Consider the following 13,513-nt stretch of genomic DNA (forward strand, 5'->3'; position numbering starts at 1 on the left):
ATGTCTTAAAGACTTTTGATCTCATAGAGAATAGCCTTTGTTCTGTGTACTCTTTCACTTTGGGAAAAAAAAAAAAAAAAAAGGAGAAACAAAATATGAAAAAATGTTCTTTGTAGGCAGGAGTTTGGGATCTGTGTGTAAAAAACATATACACAAGAAGTGCATCCATGACTGTGTAATTAATGGCCTTGAAAAAAAAAAAAAAAGGCAACTTAAAACAAATCCATTCAGAGGTTTTGGTATTTCTCTCCCTTTTTATAAGCTTTTTTTTTTTTTTTTTATTCAGGTTTTTCCTTTTAACTCCATGTGCCAAAGCTTCCTATTTTCCAAGCAAAAGATCAAATTCTGCCATATTCACAAGACTCCAAGAACTGGCGCTTTAAGAATCCTCCCCCTTCAGTGTTAAGACTCAACAAAATCAAAGTTACTTTACTAGCATAAATAACATTGAGTTAATTGCCTATCATACGGTTTTGTAGTATCTGCATGCACTGTCATTGGTGTACTGTTGTGAGCTGACCTGGCTTTTGAAAATATTGCCCTTAAAGTCTGGCACATTTTTGGAACCAGGCTGTCAGTGAAGGAAAAATGAACTGGAACATCATAATCTGCTTCAACCATAGTAAAGAGAGAGACATCTGGTAGGCCACTTGGCAGTCAGCCAACAATGAAGACTTAAATTAAAATAATGAACATGTTCTCAGGAGTACGTCTCTGAACTGAAGAAGTTATAAGTCTCGGCTGCTTCTTGAAAGTTGGCTGTAAGAGGTAGCAGTGGGTTTCTGTACTCATGGTGTACCACGCATACTCTGGTGTTCATGGACCATAAAATCACCAAGCAAAATAAACCTGTAGAGGATCAGAAACAACAATAACAACAACAAAAGAGTGAGTTAGAGGAGTAAGAACGGCAGTTTCACACTTACTAGAGCCAAATCAAAGCCAGGACAAGCCCTCTGGTCTATTGGAATTACTCTGAATTCCAAATCAGACTGGAAAAGCACTAACTTGAGGTCTTCTGTAGCCCATTTTACAAGTGTCCTAGATAAGCTCAAGCTTTTCTTGGGAAATTAGTCAAGATGTTCAGAGGTTTATGACTAAAGCCAGGGCAGCCTAATTTACCTCCCAACACAAATCACCAGCTCCTACTGTCTTGGGTGTCTAACAAAGGGATAGGAATTGTGCTGGCCATCACTTCCCAGAAGAATCACTAAAAAGGAAATCAATGCCCCAGCAGCAAGCTCTTTTAGGAACAAAGCAGTGAGGAAGTAGAGCTATATCAGGTGATGATGGAGCACAGTAGAATTCTGTTATTTTGGTTTCAAAGCAAATTCCTAGCTGTGATTTGGCTTATGGTCAGCAAGTGAATAAAATTCCAACAGTAGTGGCATCCAGATCTGGATGCAACTAACCCAGCCTATCGCTAACAAAAATGTGCAGCTGGAGTAGATTCTCATCAGTCCATTTGCAGTTTTAAAAAAAATATATATATATAATAACTATAATAAAATGCATTCCCTAGCCCAATTTTGGAATTTAAAAGAGCAGCAGATATCCAGTAGATGTGCTATATTTAAACAAGAGGCTGGACACAGCAAAATGTGTCACCTAATGAGGCAGCACAGAAGTTCCTTCATAAGACCATTTAAATTTGTAATGGTAATTGCTTTATGGCATTGTGAGGTCATTACAATTTGAGATTAAGATGGCCAAATTGTTGCAGGAAAGATCTTTGGAGACCCTCTCACAAAACCATTATGAGCCTGTGTTACACACACAAAGTGATTTCAAGGCATGACTTGGAGAAGACCTCACTACAGTGTTCTTATGGTAAAATTACATTGCGAGACTACAATAGGAAATAAGACTGCAGTGCAAGTCTGTGGAGATTAGACTCAATTATGATGTCAAAACAAACTGAAACAATGTCAATGCAAGTTATACCATTAAGGTTGAGGCTTAAACCTAGGAAAGCAAAGAAATTCTGCATTAAACCTGCCACATTACCTTTAAATCACACCCTTGCGCTAAGGTGTTGCAGCAGGTAGAGACCCCTGTTAAATCGCCTCACAGCTCTGGGTATTGTTACATACTGCAGATGATCTCTGTGCAAAATCACTGTAGTTTCATTGAACAAATGTTTAAGTGATTAACCTGAAGTGTTTAACCTATAGCTGAAGATTCAATGAAATTCAAAGTTAGAGTGAGAACTCCAGGTGTGGGGATTTTACCCAGCTGGGCAGCTGAACACCACCACAGTCACTCTCTCACTCCCCCTCCTCAAAGAAAAAGGGGGAGAAAATATGATGGAAAGGGCTCAAGGGTTGAGATAAGGACAGGGAGATCAGTCAACAATTAGTGTCATGGGCAAAACAGACTCAACATAGGGAGATTAATATAATTTATTACTAACAAGCTAGAGTACTGAGAAACTAAAAACAAACTAAAACCACCCTTCTCCCCCCCTCCCCTCCCCATCCACCCTCATCTACTTCCTCCCCCGAACAGCACAGGGGAACGGGGGAGTGGGGGCATCGGTCAAGTCTATGGCACTTCATCACCGCTCCCTCACGGTCACTCTGCCCCTGCTCCCCGTGGGGTCCCTCCCACGGGATGCCATCCTTCCCGAACTGAGCCTGCGGGGGCTGCCCACAGGCAGCAGCTCTTCAAGAACTGCTCCCACACGGCTCCGTACCACGGGGTCCATCCCCCAGGAGCAAACCGCTCCAGCACGGGTCCCCCATGGGCGGCAGCTCCCCCCAGACCCCCTGCTCCTGCGTGGGCTCCTCTCCACGGGCTGCAGCTCCGGCCCGGGGCCTGCTCCTGCGGGGGCTCTCCATGGGCCGCAGCCTCCTCCAGGCCACATCCACCTGCTCCACCGGGGGCTCCTCCACGGGCTGCAGCGTGGAGATCTGCTCCGTGTGGGACCCATGGGCTGCAGGGGGACAGCCTGCTCCACCAGGGGCCTCTCCACAGGCCGCAGGGGAACTGCTGCTGCGTGCCTGGAGCACCTTCTGTGCTTCTGCCCTCACCTTGGGCTTTGCAGGGCTGGCTCTCACTCCTCGCTCTCCCATCTTCTTTTGTGCAGAAGGTTTTTCCTCCTTCCTTAAATTTGCTCTCCCAGAAGCATAACCAACTCCACTCACTGGCTCGGCTCTGGCCAGTGGCAGGTCCCTTTCGGAGCCATCTGGAGCTATCTCTGATCTGACTTGGGGCAGCTGCTGGGCTCTGCTCACAGAAGCCACCCCTGCAGCCCTACTCTGCTACCAAACCTTTGCCATGTAAACCCAATACGCCAGGTTAACAGTTTATATCTCACTGGGTGCATTGTGGCCAGATTTTATATATGTAAAGGGCCTGATCCATTCCACAAATAAATGGAACAATTTAACCACTTTGAGATGAGATAGGAGTGCAGTTTCCAATGTTCTTGGCTTTTTTTATGGTAATATGCAGAGCATCAATTGGAATTATGTACCATTGTGCACAGGCTGGATAAAAACATACAAGGAGATGCTATTCCTGCCTGGTTTAATATACGTAAGGAAAATGACAGACCATTAATTTTTGCAATGTGTTTTGTAAGGAAGGACACCTTGTGAGTGAAATGTAGGCTTGTATGAGGGCCTACCTGGGTGCAAAAAACTTTGTGGCCAAAATGAGAGTGAGAGGCTGGACTGAAGAAAAGATCTTAAAGTTATCTAGACTGATTCCCTCAAGGAAGAAACCCAGTGGCCACACAAACTCTGTCTTTTAGCTTTAAAAAATGTCAAATAAAATAACTTTAAAAAAATCACCACTCTCACAAATTAGCAGATTGCCTGTCACAGGAGTAACAAAAACATTAAAAAGTCTGAAGGCTTGATTCAGTGAGAGACTGAACATTTTCTGCAAGTCAGCACCCACTCTGTTGACTGAGGTTTGAGGGGACTTGCAGTCCTTTGGAAAATGCTCAGTACAGCAGTGCTAGGGACCCTACATTTGGCCCAGCTCAGCATGGACAAGCTCAAACATCCTGCTGCCACAGGTCTTGCTTGTTGCATAAGAGCTTGTCCTCTTCACTATTGTGTTGAACAGGAACAATCTCATGAGCAAGGATCACATCAGGGATTCAAGACCAGTAGGATCAGGCTCCAAGGGACCAAACCCAGTTGGTGGTCTGAAAGGAGAAAGCAACGAGAAAGTTTTGAAGAGAGTAAAAGCTCTACCCCTGTATTTCAGTCATGTGTTGACAATTACTTTCCATATGACACATGCAGCTCACAGACTTTCCGCATGCTGAAGTGTTGGTTCTTTTGGATGTTGGAACTATGAAAGTGCAAATGATGCTGGGCTGAATATTTAGCTGACATAAGCTGGCTAATCCCCAGTGACTTCAGTGAAGTTGCATCAATTTTTTGCCAGCTATGGATCTGGCCCATAAAACCTGTATATCATTTCCTGGAGAGCATATCAACTGACAGAGAGCTGATAGCCTGTATGTTGACTTTTCTTTCGAGACTTAGTACAGCTGTGCAAAACACCTTGGACTGTCTTTGCAGGGGCTCCACAGACAGTTTATTTCTTTAGTTTTGTTTCTCTTGTGTTTGACGACTTCTGAGGTCTGTTCTGAGATCTGGCCTCGAACCAATGCAAACCCCAACTCAGTTCCCCCTCTATCAGCTCATTTTGTAATCCCACGTGTCCAAATCATAGCAAACTAACCCTGGGTTCACCAAAACATCTGTAAGCCTTGGGTGAGCTTGTCTCAGTTGAAGGGATTGTAACTGAACCTCCTTGGGTTTTGCTACAGGATTTTCATACAGCTTTAAGTATGTATCCACTGTGTTGTGTTTTTTTTCTAAGAGAGATTCCTTCTGTTGTTTTATATTGGTGTTATCCACTGTGCTAATTATATCAGCATCACCATGTGCATATTGATACCATCAATTAGCATAAAGATTCACTCCTCAAAAATACGTGGCACTGTCTCTCTGACTCATTTGCCATGAGGGTAATATAAGTGAAGTACAGCACAGTAATATACCATATTTAGCTCTGAGCTGTAATCATCTTTATTAATTGCTTAATGTAGCAATGCCTACTGCAGGAAGTGCCATCCTGCAAGATCCTCGTTATCTCCTGTGAGGTGCTATGGGTCCATATCTCTCCCTGAGATCACATGCAGGGACGGGCACTCAGGATCTCTGAGGAAGAACTCTGAATTTTGCCAGTTCAGGTGGTTAGGACAGTCTGTAACCCTAAATGAATACAGCTCACAACAAGTGTCCTTGTGTGTGCAGAGGAGGAAGGTCTACAGATAGCTGTCAGTGGCTAAGGAGCCAAAGGAACAGCTGCTAATGCCAGATAATCCTCAAGGTCCCTACAAAGAAAGAGAGCACTGGAACGAACAAACAATGCTCAGCACCTCAAAATACTTCTGGAAAGTGGTCACGCCTTGTTTGTAATTTCAGTGAAAATCTATGTTACTCTCAAGAGCAAAATAAGGAGACTAATGAAAGAAAAGGAGAGGGCTATGGCTTGGAGAGAAAAATAAAAGATGTATAAAATGTGTCTGTGGTTGGAGGGGGAGCTAAAGTAACTCAAAGGGAGAGGAAGAGAGTCACAGATACCATGGTGAGTGGCCAGAGAAAGACTCAGCCTGCTCTGAGGTGACAGAGGGACTGCAGGAAGGGAACAACAAGAAAGAAACAGTAGGAAAGAATGAGACCGGGAGGCAACAGAGAGCAAGTGGGGGAGAGAAAATAGGAGATGTCAAAAATGTTCCGTCTTCAGAACTAGACTCAAAAGATATGACTAAAATGCCTTCACAGGCTAATATAAGGGGCACTAGTGCTGGTTTTCAATACTTTTTCTAAAGTGGCATTGCTGGGAAGAACCAAGCACTTATAAAGACAATTTAATTGCTTAGCTCTGATGAATTAGTGCTTGAAAGGGGGGGGCTGTTCCCTGAAGTTTTCTCATGGCTGTGTTAGTGCGTCAGTCAGTGGTCAGACTAGAGGAGATTATGCTGCTGAACTCATGTCTGGATATGCAAAGGCAGCCTGACTACAACAAGAATGATCACTATATAACTAAATATAACTATTTCCGCGAGATTAATTTGCTGATGACTGGAAAGATATTCCTTTAAGCAGATGTCAGAGACAATGCATGTATTCCAGCATCTTGGGCCTTATTGCCAAGACCCATCCCACATGCTCAATAGAAAGCCAAGCTTACATACGGACCCCAAAATTAATCACATGTTCGAGCAAGAAGAAGATTTTGGTCATTCACTGGCTTTGGACTCTTCCTAAGAGTCACAGTGGGGAGACCAGCAGGGCATAGTTCTTCTGTCTTGGCTTTGGTACATTCCCCAAAGCCATGGGCAACACAGTCTAAAATTCCCACTGACTTCAGTTGATGGCTTGATCAAATGAGGCTCAGATCAAACCTGGGGAAGCTAGATGCGTATTTAGACATGCATATCGTATTATATATTCCCAGTCTGTGCATCTTCATACTCTAGGCAGTGTCAAAGCATATTTATTGTTCACTGAAAAGTCTGACCTATGACCTTTAGTGTCTCTAATCACTTCTCTAAGGAACTGACTCTACTTGATTGACTTACATGTAGCCAAACGGACACCCTTCTTGCCCAGACATGTCATAAAAGTGGATGGTCACACAAGGTAAAGGTGATTGAAAATTCACTTTTTTATATGACCAGTCAAAGAACTTTATGTCTACTAGGTCATTAATGAGAGTTACATTACATTGGGACTCCCACCATACACATGATTGCTGATGTGAGGTAGCATTACTCCTACCAACGTGCAGCTCACTGCTATTTCTTCTGATCCAGAGATGTGCAGCTTCCCTGGCACATAGGATAAACCACCATGGGTCCCATGCTAAAATCTATAAATGCTGCATGGCAAAGTGGCTGGTTGGTATTAGATAGTTAGGTGGCCCAACAACCAGTGCATACCCCTGCTGTGGGGCAGGCATTGGAGGGTAGATGTGTGGAATTACAGCCCAAGGAGAAGCAGCATTAGTAGCAGGCAGGCGAGAGCAAGGGAGTCCCAGTGCACCACTTTGAGATGCATCCTTACATGTCTTCTATCATTTTATTTAAGGTACCATTAATGTGGAATAAAATATATCTCCAAAGTAAAGAATTGCTTCTAAAACAATACCATGGTTAATGTTTCTATTATTGATCTGCATCCAGCTGTTGTATATACATCTATGGAGCCACTTGCTGTTTCAGTTGCTGCAGACTGCATCTGCTGTTGGCAAGTTATGAACTCACACACTTTAAGCAGCACTAATTTGAAGTGAATGCCTTATAAATAATCCACGCAAACAATCTTTGACATTAATACACATTTAGTGATACTAAACCCAGGCAGATAAAGTTCACAGTGGTTCAAGAAGAAGACCTACATCATTTGTGGCCTTTAAATCCCCTGAGGGCTTTAACAGTAGAAAGAAGTGGAGAGGCCATGTTCTCTGTGCCACTGCCAATTACATTTCCTCCCCTGTTTATTTTTCTTCTCCTCCCTTCCCCAGTAAAAATACTTACTCCGATTTTACAGTGGGGGAGTAGAAAATTAAGGGACTCTTTAGAAAAGTCTCTTCGTATGTTCTGGAGCCTGGATTGGGCTGGATAACTAGAGGCAGTTAAAATAAACAAGAAATTTGGCTGATGTATTTAATCAGAGGATATGGCTTAGGTTATAATTGCATTGCTTGGGCACATAATTGATGGGTCTTAAAAATACAGGTGTACAGTACTGACTGAAAGACCTCTGTGGAGTACAAAGAATGTGGTGATTCTTGAGATTGAGGCCTCAAGTGTTCTGTGTTTTCATTTGAACAGCTGTGTAAAGTGTTTGCAATGCAGCCAATCCTCTTACCCCTTCCAAACCACCTAACATTGGGGTTTCACTATAAATTCAAGTTCAGACCTTGCCTACCAAATAGTTCAAAAGCCTTTAAGAAAGTGTCATTTATGTTATGGTTTTGCATCAAAAACATGGTTTTGGAGACTTCTGATGCAAAACTACATGATAAATGGGCGTAAATATATATATATAAATATATGTACATACATATGTATATATTTTAACTCAGCTGAGAGTTGAGAATTTGGGTTCATTTGAACATAAAGCTCAGAGCAGAATATGGGACATACAGTCCCACATGGATTGAAACTGAAGTCAATCTTTGTGAAATAAAACTGCTTATTTGCACATACCTCTGCTTGTTTGGTTGCTTCTGCCTGTCCCTCAGAAACTAGCAAAACTGTTCATATTTGCAGAGTAAAGTAGTGTTATCCACTTTTGGAGACCTCATCCCATTGTACTCAGTGGCACTTTTGCTGTTGACCTCAATGATAGAGCTGAGAGAATTTGCAATGAATAATTAATCTGATGAATTTAGCCTACTTTTCTGCCTGCGGAATATCTGAGGGCAGATTGTACTGTGTTCAAACATATTTATTTGAAATTACTTAACACACTTCTTTAGACCGTGAATTCATCGGGACTGATTCTCTGGGAGTATCAGTACTGAGCAGCAGACTTGGCCATCTTTGCTCACCACGAGTGCTCTGATGGCAGCCCACCGTGGAATGTGTTCGTTAGGTGGTGTGAGGTACTATTTGAGCAGGACAGCAAAATATGGTCCTGTGCAAACTGTTCAGTCAGGCAAAGTACCTCTTGTTTGGTTTTGTTGCTTGGCTGGATTTTCAGAAAATTCACACAAAATTAAGTCATATTTGTGTTTCTGAACGTCAAAGTGAAGACATGTCAAACTTTCCAGTCAGATGCTTAGAGACTGTAGCGCAGTTTCCAGGTACCTCCTAGAGATACAGGGAAGAAGTCTTGTCTGGAGGGACTTTACTTACATTTCTCTTTGCTTCTCTCTCCCTCTCTTTCTCTGTTTTCCTCATTCTTTACTTTACAGGCACCTAAAATTATTTTTTCACATTGTGCTTGTTTTATCAATGGTTCTTCCCTGTCACATCTTTTTATATTGTCTGAGGTAGGTCCTATGCCTTGTCCAAGTGATTGCATAGTAAGGGTGGCCTTTTCTTGGCCAAAGTGAGATCATCTCAGCTGTCAGTGCTGTGGAAAGATGTGGAAAATCTCTATTTGCATTACTTGATTTGTAAAAGTCTCCCTCAAGCTGGTTTATTCACCTGGCTATTTCCATTCTCAACCATTTCTCTGTTTTTGCCATTTCTTGTGTTGGTGTCCAAATCTTTTTATAACCTTGTGTCTCTGCTTATAACTACTCCTTAGCAAGGGCCAGGATGGCTGGGAATGAAGCAGTGGGAAGGTCTTTCATCACCCAAGCAGTTCAATATGTCTTGCTCAGTTTCTTCCCTGCTTCTTGTGATACACACACATGCACACACACATCTGAAAGGGGTCAATTAAGGGATGAAAAGTTCATCCTATAGGCCTGTTGTTCAGCTTTAGGCATTTTTCCTAGGAGGTCCCAGGAGGGATTTCAAAGGAGTGGCATCCATTTATTTTCTAGAAGTAATGTCCCAGTAGCGTCCTCTGCCTAGGCCATTTCATAGAATCATAGAATTATTAAGGTTGGAAAAGACCTCCAAGATCACCTGGTCCAACCATCACCCTACTTCCAATGCCAACCACTAAACCATGTCCCTAAGCACCAGGTCCAACCTTTCCCTATACACCCCCAGGGACCATGACTGCACCACTTTCCTGGGCAACCCGCTCCAATGCCTGACTGCTCTTTCTGAGAAGAAATGTCTCCTCATTTCCGACCTAAAATAAATGGCCCCTCAAATTGGGTCTAAAGGAAACAGCAGCCTAGTACTGAGGTTCTCTTCAGCAGTTTCCCATTTCTCTGTTTCCCCTCTATTATCTTATCTTCTAATGTTCATTCCAGCTCTTTATGATAAAAATAGCAAGCAATGAAGCTTGGGATTAATTATCCTAATCTGCAGTAAGGCTAGAAGGAGAAAGGGGAACATCAAGTTTTTGTGGGAACTGGAGGTAAATACAGACCTGAACATGTTTTGTATACCTCGTGGTCAGATATAGAAGGGGTCAGGATAGATCGCTGTGGGCAGGGCCATTGGACACAGCGCTGGCAGCAAAGGTGTCTGATTTCCTGACGTTCGCCCTTTTGGAGGCAGAACTGGGCATACCTAGCTCCACAGATTTGCACCATTTGATATGTCAAGTGCTGACCCACAGAGCTGGAGGTTCTTGCACATGGCTATGCAAATCTCATTCTCTAAATGTGTATATGTCATGGAAATATTGGAAACTACAAGTTGGTTGTGCTGTTTTGTCTCTCTAACTGTTGACAAATGGAGAAAATAAAACCTTCATCCAAGGTGATTTCATAAGCACCATCCCTCCATCAGCATTTGCAATATCAGTTAAATAACCACACTGCAAACTCACCTGCTTTTGACTGCCCTTGGAGACAGTCCATGTTGAGAAAACCAGTACAACATGTGATCTCTATCCCTTTTTGCCTAAGACCCATTGTAAATAGGGGAATTGTGTGATACAGGACCTTAAGATGATAATATGACTTTAAGATGTACAAATACGTAAGATTGCTTGGAATTATACACTTTACATATTTGAATGAGAGAGTTCTGAGGGAATCAAGGAACATTTCAGAGAGATTACAGGGAACACAAGGGAAATTTTTACTTAAAAATTGTATATACAGAGCTGACTTTAGACATCTGCAGAATAACTATTAAAAATTAAATTACTAAGCCTAAACTAACTAAAATGTCCTAATTCCCTTACCCACTCCAAACCTTGATCAGCCAGTCAAGGTCCCATGGGTACACAGCCTTCTGGAAGGTGACGGTGTATTTAAAGCACAGTAGTAATTATTCAGGACTCTACATTTAATGATATCTATAGCTGGCCCAGTACTTCGGCTGTGTAGAGCTACACCAGAGAGTATATTTCAATCTCCAGACCCAGTCTCTCATTCCCCAAGCTTGCAGATTCCAGGTGTGTTGCAAGGATGAATATGGGACAAATGTGGGACAAACTGTTGGAAGAACTGCTGTCCTAATACATTCAATCCCTTCCACATTTCCTTGGGCCTCCGCTTTCCCCAGGACCCCCCATAAAATTTGGATTTGAGACCCACATACACCTCCTGCTCATCGTGAAGCTGTGTTACTAGGCCATACAGCAGAGCTGTCTTATTCTCCCCAGTCTGGAGCAAACCATTGTCATTTTCAGTTGCTATTTGCTCGGAAAACAATGGCTTCTGGATAACAAGGGCTGACGTGACCCAGCCTGCAAATACCGTGTTGTGGCAGCCTGGAAGATAATGCGTGTTGCCGCTGAATTCACAAAGGGAAAAAACTTTGAAACATTTTAAAAATGCAGGTGCACAAATTACTCATGCCAGGAGCAGCAGTGGCATTTTGTAATAAAATCTTGTGTTTATTCTCCACTGTTGAATACACATACCTTACAGTTCCCAAGAGAACATCGTCCTGTGCTATCCAATGAACAATTTACAGATGGATTAAATACATGTGCAAAATGAAATAAAGCTTGTGGATTTATAAGGGGCATAGGCTATCCTTGCAGTCAGCACAAAATTCCCATTGATATGAATGGGCAGTTGGTTCATTATAGAGTGCCAGATTTTTTCTTATTTCTCCTTTGTGTCAAATTTCAGGCTATTCTTCTGAGATATTTGAATATTAAAAATACTACTGGGTTCTCAGGACAAAGCTACAGCCAAATAATCAGCAAGCGCTAACTACAATGCAGAGCTTTTAAGCATTTTCTACTTTGATTGCTTGGTCTTACAGAAATTTGCATTGTGTGATACCAATAGTGCAGCTAGTATAAAGAAGAAGTGGGCCAAGAGTGTAATAAAGACTTGAAGAATGTTTTTACTGAATGACTGCTGAGCCCACAGACTCCAGCAGTAATTAATATAAATAATAATAAGAAGAGTTGCTGCAAACTCTTCTATTGATCTGAAAATTTCAGACTCTCTCATGTGACAGTTATTGTCTAGACTCTACAAATTATTTTGAAGAATATCTTTTCAATACAGATCATTCAATCAAAACTCTCCTTGGAAAGCACACTGCCTCACTTTTTGCAGCAGCAGCTCCTCCATGTCAACCTTTGCCAATTCTTCTTTTTCATTTAAAGCAAATCCTGATCTTTACAGTCAATATCTGCACTAGTTCTCACTTTGCCTTTCCTTCCTCATTTGTTTCCCCAAATACTCACTAGAGAGCATAGCATTTAGCAGAGCAGAGTGGACATAAATGTCCATGAGAATTTTACCCAAGGAAAGACCGTGGGACACAACCACTGGAGCCAGTGGGGTATTTTTGCCCTGTTATCAATCATAGGGATCTTCCATGAGGGGAAAAAAAATAAAGAAAAACAAAAATATATCCTCCATTATATTACAAATATTTCTCTCCCTTACCATCTACTGCTGCTAAAGTCAAGCAATGGCATGTGCAGATTGATCAGCCGTCGTGAGAGGCATGCTGGGCTGATGGATCAGCAGTGGCGTATGTGCAGCTGTGCAAGTCTGGTATCAAGGTGTGTCAGCCTGTCTCTGCTACCTCGCTGCCCATCCAAGCCATCTTTTGTTTCTATTGTTGTACTTCCATCAATCAGGCATGCGAAAAAGAGGAATCACAACATTCTTCATTGCAGGTCTGTCTGTCTCACTTCCTCCCTCCCAGCCCTTGGCAGCCACCAGCTCCCCCCAGCTGGAAGGGGCTTTGTTCTGCCTTCATGAGACAAACGGTTTGCATTTTGTTCCGAACCAGGCTTTCTTTTGCACTAGTTCATTTTGGGAAGGGAAAGAAGGGGCTGTATTTGGAGGCCTTGATTCTCTTCTCTCACCTGGTTTACAAATGTATAGCACCATTGGCATTATTCCTAATGATGTTTAACCTCTGGAGAGATCCAGGACCTTAATGCAACTGAAGAGTGTCAGCTGTGTCTTTTTCCAGTGCCATTTTTTTTTCTAGCAATGTCAGGAGTCACAAGCTGGCATGCTCGGGAACAGAGAAATTCAGGTGACTGACAACGCTGAACAGAAATCCATCCCTGCCCCCAGAGAGCCTGCACACCCGACAGGCTGCACACGAGTAACCTGTGCTGCTTCGTGAGGAAAGTGCCTGCACAGGGGATGAGGCACATGCAGGCACAGGCTGCAGCACAGATAAATCAGGGATGCACTCTCTGCAGAGTTTTTTCTTTCACTCCTGTTTGATTGTAGCAACATTTCATTTGTATCATAAATTGATATTTTAATCTATTGCTTTCTGCCACAGGTGCACTTTGATAGGACTGGAGGATGCTTAGTGCCAGCTTCCATCTTTGTTAATATCAGAGAAGGAGTAGCTGATCAGTCCTATTAGGTATGTCAATTTAAAATGCTACCCACAAACTTTACACCTGAGAAGTCAGACACCACTTATTTAAACGAGAAAAGAGGCAAAGAAACTCAACAA

At 42.5% G+C, this 13,513-nt stretch overlaps 1 long non-coding RNA gene across 1 annotated transcript in view; it reads right to left on the minus strand.

Moving 5' to 3' along the window:
- Positions 1-249: 249 nt before the first annotated feature.
- Positions 250-13,513, minus strand: part of LOC310894298 — a 63,455-nt gene continuing 50,191 nt past the window's right edge. The window contains exon 4 of the long non-coding RNA XR_014579751.1: positions 250-849. This is a non-coding gene — a long non-coding RNA (uncharacterized lncRNA). The remainder of the gene's footprint in view (positions 850-13,513) is intronic.

The sequence above is a fragment of the Anser anser genome (genome assembly GCF_964211835.1).
Source record: "Anser anser genome assembly, chromosome: 2".
Classification (NCBI taxonomy): Eukaryota; Metazoa; Chordata; class Aves; order Anseriformes; family Anatidae; genus Anser; species Anser anser.